This window comes from Rhipicephalus sanguineus, chromosome 7 (assembly GCF_013339695.2).
Source record: "Rhipicephalus sanguineus isolate Rsan-2018 chromosome 7, BIME_Rsan_1.4, whole genome shotgun sequence".
NCBI classification, from domain to species: domain Eukaryota; kingdom Metazoa; phylum Arthropoda; class Arachnida; order Ixodida; family Ixodidae; genus Rhipicephalus; species Rhipicephalus sanguineus.
Genome location: NC_051182.1, coordinates 46,607,049 through 46,619,006, shown reverse-complemented (window position 1 = coordinate 46,619,006; position 11,958 = coordinate 46,607,049).

The window sequence follows — 11,958 nt, the reverse complement described above, 5'->3', positions numbered from 1 at the left end:
CTTGCGGATGATGCCGCGCTGGCCGCGCCGTAGACAGCCGCAGACGTGCTTGGAAAAATGCACATTGGACATCGTGCACGTGGTGACTGGAATCAAGACACGCTGTTATGTATTTTAATCGGGCTTTACACAGTGAGTGTTGTTCTCTGTAGCATATTACGATCGAGATAGAGCCAAGTAGCGTGCTTAGGCGACTTCGCGTGGCGCGGCGCGTTCGTATGCCATGACACATGTATTGTGCCGAGTAGGTGATTTGCCGTGCTTTTCATTCTTTGTTTTGGCGCTCGTTTCTCCTGCGGCCGCCTGGATCGGCGCGCGCCGTGCTCTTTTTTTTTTTTTTTTTTAAAGGAAATGCATTTCTTCGTCGTCGACACTGCATAGCTATGTTCAGCGGTCGAGCGCTGTCTTAATGCTGGAAAACTAAATTGAGGTAATTATAATGCTGTGGTCGTTTTCACCATGCCGATGATAGGCAATATTTTGTTGTGGCCACGTCTCTTTTCATTCTCAAGTTCCCACGATACGACAGTGATGTGAATGCGACGTTCTTGTTCAAGCGCAGGCCGCATATGTAGGCGAATTTGAACGCGAAAGCGATGAGCGACGCTTGTCGCAATGGCCCTTTCTCCCGTTTTGGTATCGCTTGTTTTAATGCTACAGCATGAAAGAGCCCGTTTCGCAGTTATTCCGGTGTCGGCGCCTTGTGTGTGTGTGTGTGTGTGTGTGTGTGTGTGTGTGTGTGTGTGTGTGTGTGTGTGTGTGTGTGTGTGTGTGTGTGTGTGTGTGTGTGTGTGTGTGTGTGTGTGTGTGTGTGTGTGTGTACGTGTGTATGCGCGCAGGTATCGCTGTCGCGTTTAACTCTTAAAGGCGAAGCTTAAGGGTCCCCCGATTTCCGCATCCATCATTACGTGCTTGCGGTTTGCGCTTTAAGATTCGAGCTAATCTACCGGTTCATTGGCTGAGAGGCTGCTGATATGGCTTCTGCGACTAGCATATATGTTTCCATATGCATTTTCAGATAGACATATCACACTGACTTCAGGCAAGTAATTTGGTTTTAGTCTGTGTTAGGATTCCGTGTGTAATTTACCGCGTTTTTCAGAAACGTGCCGTACTGCTGCGTGCCGCACTGTAAGTCAAGCAGCAAGAAATATTACGTTGCCTCGACGCCAAAGTGACATTCCTTCGAGCAGGTAAAGCTCGCGCACTCAAGGCCGCAGCATACCAAGGGAAATCCGCCAAGCTTCTTTAAGCAGCGGAACCAACCTCCGGATCGTTTCCCCTATTCTGGAAGCACCAAAAAAAAAGAGTTTTTAATAAATCACTTGCTTTCCCTCACATGTATACTTTTTACTGATATGCTGCGCTTAAGAACACCAAAACAATTTTCTTGAAAAGTGGCTCACGGGTGTTTTCGCTTCGGGCACCATCATCACGACGGGGACTGGCACGCACACACACACACACACAAAATAAAGAATATAGCGATAGATGCCATCCATCTTTTTATGTGTGATTTGTGAGGGTGGGGGAGGTGCTATGCTAACCCACGGTTACTATACAGCGATATCTTCAAGGCGCCGCAAACCTTCCCGCATAGATAGCAAAGGAATAGAGGGGTAGTAGGCGCGCGCCGCGGTGCGGCGAAAGGAGTGGTCACGCCCCTTTCTGCAATTACGCCTCCTCCTTCCGAATGGGACGGCCGGAGCAACACCGCCGCGCGCCGTGGACTGACAGCTTACTATGTGCTTGATAGTAGTCCTTGTTAGCCTGCAGCTTCGGTAAGGGGTTCCCAGGTGGTCCATACTTATTTTCCCTCCAGCTATGGTGCCATCGGTAAACGCTCCTTGCATTAGGGTTAAGCATCCCATTTGCAAGGGCTGCAGTGCCATCAGACCTGGCAGACAGCTGCTCCTGATGGTGGCGGATTGCTTCTGATAGCGTCATGGCCAGTCTCAAAATATTTTTGAAAGGCTGCATGTGTCTCTTTGCTTGATCTAAGCCGTCGCAGTGCATCGGCCGATTGGGTGCTGTGGTTGTGCTGTGCCACTAACTTTATGACGGCTTGAAGAGGGACCTCTCTGCATAGGAATGGATCATTTCTTTTTGTGTTTTTGTTTAATTTTTTAATTTTAATATCTATGGCAGCTGGGCAGTGCATATTGCGGTCTTGTGCTACCTTGTTTATGTCATTGTGCTGGCAGAGCCACACTTTGTGACATACCATCCTGTAAAAGCATATTAGATAACATTTCAGAGAAAGGCTATTTACAGTTGTTTCACAATTGAACAATGACAGTACTCGATGCGAACATGGCACATATTTTTACCTTTGCTGATTGTACCATGCACATTTCACATGTTGGGATTCCACTGCCCCAATTACACTACACCTGCGACCGATTATGTACTGGGTGGCTTAAGAAAAGACAAAAGCATGCATTGCAACAACGAGAAAAAGTGAGAGACAATTCATGCAACACATTGATAATTGCCAGAACAGACTCACAGTAGGATCTCCCAGTAAAAATAATACCAAGGGATCTTCAGTTTGCCCGCTTAGGTTTTCTAGGACAATTTAGCCCAACTGAATCCAGCGGGACCCAGCTGGTCTCTCAGTTAAAATTGCTAATAAAACCAGTAAAATAATGAAAAAAAAACAATAGAAGGGTCTCAATATTGACTTGACATGGATACTTGAGAGGTCTGTATGAGAACCTTAACTATACATGAACACATTATTGGAAATAAAGTTCAGCATGGTTGAAATGTGGGCTTGTTCGCACATGCTGTCAACGAAAAAGAGCACTGAATGAACAGGGACACGAGAAGTGGGCACACTAGCACCTGTGTTGTGCGTCCGTGACCCTGTTCATTCAGCACCATTTTTCGTCAATATTATGGGAACTCACCTCTTTCTATATGAGATGTTTGTCAGGTGCCACAGGCATGCGCAATACATTGACTAAGTCGTTCCACTGGCTCAAGAGGAGTATGCAATGCTTCAAGACATATTTCTAGGTTCACAAAACGTTAAATGCTTTTCTGTAATGATCAAACCAAGGTATACAAATTATTTCATTATAATTCTCCTATTCATCTGTGATAAACTAATTTGTTGCTTCACAGGCTTACTCATCCAAGGGCCTACAATTGCTGCTGAAGTTACAATTTTTGAACTAAATTGACTGCAGTGGTCTCCGATTGCACAGAATTTTGTAGTATATGAAAAAAAAACAATCGAAATTGTCAATTTTTTTCTGTGTTACAAGTGCATGAGGTAGCCTAGATCAAGAATAATTCTGCTTACCTTGTGCATTTCATCTTCGTGTCTTTTACAATCCAGCATGTGTTGGTTTGGGCACTATGACGCTGAATTCAGTGTTCCGCAGCTGCAACGTCTGCCAAGTTGCAGCGAAGCACCTTCATATCGGTTGTAGAAGACTCGCTGTCTTCTACGCACAATAGAGAGTCCGCCGCTGCCTCAGGTTCAGAAGCGGAGATACATCCTCCGGGCTGATCTTCGATAACGCCAGAACTGTCCATGTCTTTGCTAATGAAAGCTATCGAGTATTGCGCACTGGATTAAAATCAGTCCAATGCAGCGCACGGCCGATGACAGCAAATGCTGGGAAGTGTGGACTTCGCTCGGGTATTTCTGCTCTGTCGGAAAATGTCAGTGAGTGCCGATCGATGCTGCCCAAAGCCCGTTTGACAACTCTGTTATCGGTGTTTTTTTACTGAGCACAAAGCAAGCGGAGCTATGTACGTTAACATGTGGTGCACAAATGTGAGTTCACATCTGGCGCGCACATGCTGGTGCACCGGTGCAGTTTCGGTTTCGGTGACGCATTTTGTAACGTCACATGTGTAGTCGCTGATAAAGTGGCAGCGCGCACACATACCTTTGTAGTACACCTGAAGTGATGTAATATACCTATACTTTAACAACTTACATTTTACTTTAGTTATTGCGAAGTGCTGCAGAGATAAACAGCTGCTCCTTAAGTGTGTGAGTTTCTCACAACAGTACGCCATCAAGGAATTCTCGTTGAATTATTCTTTACTTGCGAAGTAGGCAGTTTTATTTCCTTTTAGGGGCGAAGCTCCTTAAGGCGGCACCCGTTCGTCCCTCGTAGTCGTAGTAGTAGTGCGTAACAAGTCTTACGCTTTTACCTCCAAGGTGGTGCCGGTGGGAGAGTTTTCCTGTGCGTTGTTGAACAATAAAAAATTCGCAGCGTGCGCGTTAACTAAAAGCCGAATTCTTCTGTCTCTCATTCCCCATTTGCAGCCATTAGTATGTTCCAGTAGGAAACGTTAGTAGAAGTAGAAGTGTAAGTGTTAGCTAAAAGGCGACTTCTTCTGTCTCTCATTCCCATTAGCAGCCATTGTTTACCTCCAAGGTAGTGCCTGGTGAGATTTCTCCTGTGCGTGATTAAACAATAAAAATTTTGTTCAAAACGCCGTTGATTGATGAAATAAACCAACGAAAGACGCCAGATGTTTTGTAAAAGCAAAACGAAAGAACGCCAGATGTTTCTAAAGCAAAGCGAAAAGACGCCAGCTGCTTAACGAAAGACGCCACATGTTTTCTAAAGCAATGGTTTTCTAAACAATGAAAATTCACAGCGTACATGTAAAATTAAAGTGAGCTGCAAGTCGTCATAACTCATCGAACCTTTAGTATAAACGCGCCCGATCTCACGTCGGTGATGATGTACTGGGCAGAATTCACGGAAGATTCACGGTTTACCGATGAACCTCCGCAGCTTCGCCCACTCATCATCATTCACTCCGTGGATATGCTGTGGTTTTTTTCTTTCGAAGGTGTTATGACCGTTTCAGATATTCACTTTGCAGGTCAGTCCAGCACAGCGCAATAGATAAAGTGTAACACATTGTTGGCCGCATCACCATCGCCACCACCATTGTCATGGGCTGTTTAAACAAGTCGGAAAGTCTTGATCCTATAGTAAATTGTGCGTTATCACTACTATTACAGTTGACAGGGCAAAAGTATGTGCATCTAACTTTCCACAAGTGAGGATGGTTACCTTTCATGCCAAGTATGCTGCAGGTGAGCTGCCTCGTTTTGTTTTTCTGCTGCTCAGCAGCAGCAGCAGCAGCAGCAGACGACTGTTGCTTTCTAGCACGGAGGCTTTTTCTTATGAAACTTGCAGGTTCTTTGTTCCTATCGGAAGGCAAGTGTTCTTTCAAGCGTTACGAGCTAGACGTGGCCTTCCGAACGAATCAAGTGAATTTAAACAACCGCACCGCAGTAGAGCTTGAAAGTAAAATAATTTGGATGTGCTCTGAATACAACACCGAACTCTCGAAGGTAAAGAATTGGTTTTATTTCTTTTTGCTTGCTTCCCGCAAGCATTCGACGTTGTTTTCCTTTGTGCTATCAATATGCAATGTACTGCATCTGTGTTTTTAGATTAATGAAAAACAGCTCATGACCATGCGGTACCGCTAGGCCCCTGGAGTGCAGCGAAAGGCACAAAATCAGAAAGAAAATTATTTCGTGACTGTAAGTTGAAGGAAGCGTATTTACCGAATAATTAGGCACTCTGGTCAGATTGTAGTAAGTGACAGTAAACAAATCTTCGGCACTCTTTTATGCGCCATTACACGAAGGTGACACATGCATTCTTATATTGTATTGTATAAGAATTGTATTGTATTGTATTGTATTGTATTGTATAATTGTATAATTGTATTGTATAATTGTATAATTGTATTGTATAATATTGTATTGTCGCGGCGGCTGCATTTTCGATGGAGGCGAAAATGTTTGAGGCCCGTGTACTTAGATTTAGGTGCACGTTAAAGAACCCCAGGTGGTCGAAATTTCCGGAGCCCTCCACTACGGCGTCTCTCATAATCATATAGTGGTTTTGGGACGTTAAACCCCAGATATTATTATTAGGCACTAGCTGTAATGTGCATAATGCTTGTCGTGTAATTGTGCAACCAAAGTGCAATGATAATACCATCAGAACACCACATCACTTTCGCACTCGGGGAGAAGAGGGGAATCAGTTTCATGCGAAGCAATCAGCCAGTAGGTTTCTATGCTGCATTAATGTTTTGGCTTTGAGTAAAGCATTACGAGGTGGATAGACGTCTTTTTTGTGAATGGGGTAGTTTTGTGGACGTCGTGGGGATTACCAGGCAGGTCGACTACACTGGCATTTAAAGGGCAACTTATGGTCTGACGCAACGTCAGCACGCATCTTGGAACACAGACGTCAGTTTTATTGAAATGAAGTGCACGGTACGGCGCGATTCAAGCGTTGCTCCAGGGCCGAGCAACCTTTGAATATAGCTTGCTGAGTCATAGAAGTACATGTGTAATGTTTATTGACTGTTATAAAAGTGGAGCCAACACTGGAACCAAAATTGACACCCAGCCGTCATGACGTCTGTATCATAGGAGTACATAAGTAATGTTTATTACCTTGTCATAAAATTAGATAGTCACCACTGCAACCACAATTGACATTCCACCGACTTGACTCTTGCATAGGGTCTTTTTCCAAAGCAGTTTCAAGACCTGCTGTAGCTCTGTGGTGGAATACTTGATTGCCATGCAAGAATGCCTGGGTTTGATTTCTGCTGGGATCCTGATTTTTATTCTTTGCATTTGTTGGGTCAACGCGCCTGATGCCGCATTTTCTTTACGTGCTACCGTTTAAATTACCAATGTCTGTTCTCACTGTGTCTAGGTAAATATAAACTGTGAATCACCTGTGGCGCATACCCGCATAATGCGGCCCGTGATATACGGGCTTCTGTCACACGTGACTGGAGGAAAGGGCTTCGCGACATATACACCAGGATTTTCGCGCTATTCATGTCATGACCAGAGAGTCATATTCGTCATACACTCATACCCTCCTATGGCAATTTTGGTCAATACCAAGTTAAGGAGGTGACGAGAGCACCCAGGCGTAGGCGGCTAGACAGACAGACAGACAGACGGACGGCAAGAAAGAAAGAAACGCCCAAAGTGCCATTGGTTCGCGAAAAAATGCTTCACATTTAAAAATGGCATTAAAGGTAAACATTTGGCAGAAGTCTGCCTGGTTGGGTAATAGGAAACCAGAGAAAAATTCGGCAGATCCCACGTACCGTGGGAGTCGATGTTATGCGAAGCATGCGGCGGGTAGGTGACTGTGGCGTAACTTTTTTTTTACTGAGCGACACGTTACAAAATGACGCTAAAGATTTGTATAAATTTGTACAAATTGGGTAACGCTGTCAATGGCAAAGTGGGTATTACCAACACCAGAAGCGGTAAGCCGATATGTAGTGCTTATACGTGTCCCGAGAACGCACGCACGTTTCACGAACCCGTGTGCATGTGTGCAAGAAGTTCTTGGCAGTTCTTGAACAAGGGCATCATCACCGTGATCAGTGAGCACCAGCGGCTGGTCATGACTTGTTATAGGATCCGGTCGTGATCGTGGTGACGAGGGGTCCATGTGTAGTGAACTATGTGTTATAGTAGAGCTGTTGGAATTCGTGGATGCCTCGGTCATTTCGTCGACAAATTGTCTGTCGACAGAGCCGGCGACATGCCGGAACCTGAAGCCACCCTTCGCGTTGGGGAGGTATAGGCCGTCGAGGCTGGTAGGCCTGGATAGTGCTACGTAGACCAACATCAGTGGATGGTGTTTGTCGTATTGGTAGACTACCTGGGCGTATGTGGCCTACGTAGCCTAGTCTACAACGCGGCTGTCAATCAATCTGGCATCATCCTCGGTCAGCATGAGGCCATCGCCCAGCCTAGTAGGAAATGAAGAGGACACTGCGTCGTTCTGGTGGGCGAAGTAACTTTGTAACTTCGTCATATGTAACTAACATATGTAACTTTCGTTAATGTATTCCTCCGGGGTCAAGCAATGCTTCAACATAGCTTGCTGAATCGTAGGAATACAAACGTAATATTTATTAGACTGCTATGAAAGCGGAGCCAACACTGGAATTACAGACGTTAATCAGATATGGCGCCTGTATCGTAGGAGGGCACATCGTAAGAATATCATGTAGTGTTTACTGCTTTCTTGTAAAATTAGATAGCCAGCACCACATCCACAATTGACGTTGCACCGATATTACGCCTGCGTAGGCTGTTTTTCCAAACCAGTTTATAGACCTGGCGTGGCTCAGTGGTAGAATACCTGACTGCCACGCAGAATGCTTGGGTTCGATTCCTGCTGGGATCCTAATTTGCGTTCTTTCCATTCGTTGAGTCAACGCTGCTGATGTTGGTTTTCTTTAACGCTGTAGCATTTAGGTTACCAATGTCTGTTCTTGCCGTTCCTGGGTAGATATAAACTGTCAATCACCTGTGGCGCATACCCGTACGCCGCGGCCCGTGGTAAACGGGTATGTGCCACACGTGTCTAGTGGAAAGGGTTTGATGACGTACGCAACAGGATTTTAACGTTATTCATGTCATGACCCGGCAATCATATTCGTCAATCCTCTTACCCTCCCATGCAAGTTTTGGTCTACACCAAGTTAAGGAGGCGATCATGAGAGCACCCAGACGTAGGCGGCTAGATATATAGATAGATAGATAGATAGATACGTAGATAGAAACGCTCAAAGTGCCAGAGGTTCGCTAAGAAATGCTTCGCATTTAAAAGAGAAAACTCGAACCAGAAATTTATTTTAGGATACCCGACGTTTCGAAGCCTGCCCAGCTTCTTCTTCAGGGGTGAGACGGCCCGAGACGCACGGCGCTTATATACGCCTTCTTGCCGAAACTTGTCGCAAGCCTTGGCAGTAGAGGGAGGACAATGTCCCCGTGGTGCGGTTGATGCTTCCCGCTGTCTGTTGTATATGCCACGACTCGAGGAGGAGCTGCCAGCGCTAGCTGCTTTCTTGTTGCAGGATCACCGCATCGTCGAGACTAATGCGGTGGTCAAACTTCTCGCAGTGCTCCGCCACTGCACTCCGTTCGCTGTTCAATTGACGGAGATCGTCCTTGTGCTGCCACATTCTTTCTCAAAAATTCTTTGTTTCCCCAATGTAAGAGGCAGGGCAGTCGGAGCACACGATCTTGTACACGAAGCCCTGCGCTTTTTCTGCACCGGGGCGTCACACGTGCCCATTCTTTGTGAAATTTACCTTGCAAGTTTTCATTACTTGCTTGAGCAACAGTTGAGCCACTCATATGTTATAAAGGTGCATATATATGTGGGTGGTGTTATTGTTATTTTTCTATCCTTCCCTTTGCAAGCATGACAGACTGGGCATGTTGGTTCGGCATAATTGAAGTGTAAGGCACGACAATGGCCAAAAGGGAGAGTACACACACATGGAGCACCACTTCCAATAATGTTTATTATGAAGTGAGCGCTGTGTATATATACACCGTGTGCTGTCACAAATCATCAATGCATAGTCGCATTCAAGTAAAAAAAACTCCTTTGATGATAGTCAGATTGAAGCTGCGTGAACACACTTATCATCAGCTTTGATGATTCTCTTGGCCTAAATTATTAATCTTACCCATTTATTGTGTCTTCTGGCGACAACAGAACAGGCGTAAAAATCATGACTACATTGACAGTCACGGTAAAGAATAGTGAGGTGGCCTTCTCTGCCATTTCTAACATTGTTGTTGTGCTGTCTCAATCTGTCATTCGAGCATTGCTTGGTTTGGCCTACGTACTTTCTACCACACAAGGGAATCTCATAGACCACACCCATCTGACAGCTGACGTACTTGTTTTTGTGATTCACAATGCAGGCCGGAGCTGTTCAGAGACAAGGGTTGGTCATCCTGCAGAGCCTGGAAAGCTTTAACTGGGCAGAGAAGACCACCTTTACATCAGCATGTTTAGCGATCTTTTTAAAATTATGGGACAAGCGAAGCACCTAGGAAATCATGGCCAGCTTTACATTGTCCTGAGGAGGTTCTTTGTTCAGATGGCAGTTTTGCAGCTTCTTCAGGGTCTTTTCTGCTACAGACACCAGAATGGCTTGTGGTTAGCCTGCCTCCTCTAGACTGTCAAACTACTTGAGGAAACTAACCGTTGCTCTATGTTGGCAGGACTTCTTTAAAGCATTCAGCAAGCACATATTGGCGATGCTACGTTTGACGAGCTTAGAGTGGGACGAGCTGAAACGTAGCAGTGCATTGTTTGCACGAGGCTCGTACTGACAGCATACATGGTCAGCTGCAAACAAAGCACTGTGCCTGCTCTGTTGTCGCGTGACGCCATGATAAATGGACATTAACGATTGAGGCCAAGACAACCATCGAAGCAGGCAATAAGTGTTTAGCGGGGCTTCAAGTTCACTATCACCAAAAGAGTGGTTTTACTTGAATGCAACTGCACATTGTTGATTTGTGACAGCAAATGCTGTATATATACCCTGTGCTCATTTCGTAATAAACATTGCTGGAAGAGGCGCTCCGTGTGTGTGTGTACTCTCCCGTTTGTCCATTGTCGTCGACACACCTTACAGTTCCCAACATTGCAAGTAGTGCCAAATTAGCTGACGCCGTTTTGCACTCACTTTCATTGTCATTCACAATGGAACTTCTTGAGAACTAGTGAGACAGGGGATCGCTTCCTTATGCCTCAAGTCAACTTCAACCTAACCATGCACACAAAAGGTCAATGATAGTTTCAACCTAAAGGTTTTACAACCTACAGCCTAGGGATTTCCTTAAAGTTTGCTTGTTTATTTATTTATTTATTTATTTATTTATTTAATATACCTCAAAGGCCCCCCAACAGAGGGCTTTACATGAGGGTGTGGGCAAACAATGTAGGGTTAATAAAACAATGATTCTATGGCATTTCGAAAGTTATCCGTGTTGGAATGATGGTTGACACTTGGGGGAAGATCGTTCCAGTCCCTGGCTGCTTGGGCGAAAAAGGAGTGATGGTGGGCTGTGGTGCAAGCAGGGGGTGGGTAGACGGCCTTGAGGTGACTTGTGCGGGCTGAAGTGCGATGGGCTGATTGAATGGGAAAGTTATAATTAAACGTATGATACATTTTGTGATACAATGATAGTCTAGAAATCTTACGGCGTAGTTCAAGGTTAGGTAGACCTGCTTTTCTTTTAAGGTTAGTAACACTGGTATGATGTGAGTAATCTGAGAAGATGAATCTAACTGCGCGGTTTTGAATTACTTCGATGGACTTACATAGGTTAATTTGAGGTTGGTCCCAAATGGCGGATGCGTACTCTAGTTTTGGGCGAATTAGTGTTTTGTAGGCTAGTAATTTGACTGATGGAGGTGCAAGATGTAAGTTACGACGAAAGTAACCAGAGCTCTGTTAGCATTATTAACTATTTTACTTACGTGAGAAGACCAGTTTAGATTCTGTGAGATGTTAACACCAAGATATTTAATGGAACTTAGGGAAGAAACTATGGAGCCATTATTATTATAGTCAGCGGCAGGTAAGTTATGGCGTCTGTGAAACGAAACAAGTGCAGTTTTATTAGTATTTAGGCCATGAGCCATTTGCGACACCACTCGTCGAGTTTTAGTAGGTCATGCTGGAGAGTAATTGTATTTGAAACGTAGTAATAGGTCGGTAGATTACAAAGTCGTCAGCAAAGAGGCGGATGTTAGACGAAATATTATCGGGTTAGTCACTGATGTAAATTAAAAGAGGAGGGGGCCTAGTACTGTACCTTGAGGCACACCGGAGATTACGTTAGAAAGGGATGAGGGCGTGTCGTTAGCTTCTACAAATTGCCGACGGTTAGTGAGGAAGTCCTGAATCCAATTGTAGACAAGTTGGTTAAGATTTAATTGGGAGAGCTTTAATAGTAGGCGGTTGTGGGGAACTATGTCAAATACTTTCTCAAAGTCAATAAAAAGGGCCTCAACTGGTATGTTATGTCAGCGCTAGCGCTTAGGTCATGGATGAATAGTGCAAGCTGAGTATCGCATGAAAGTCCCTTTTGGAATC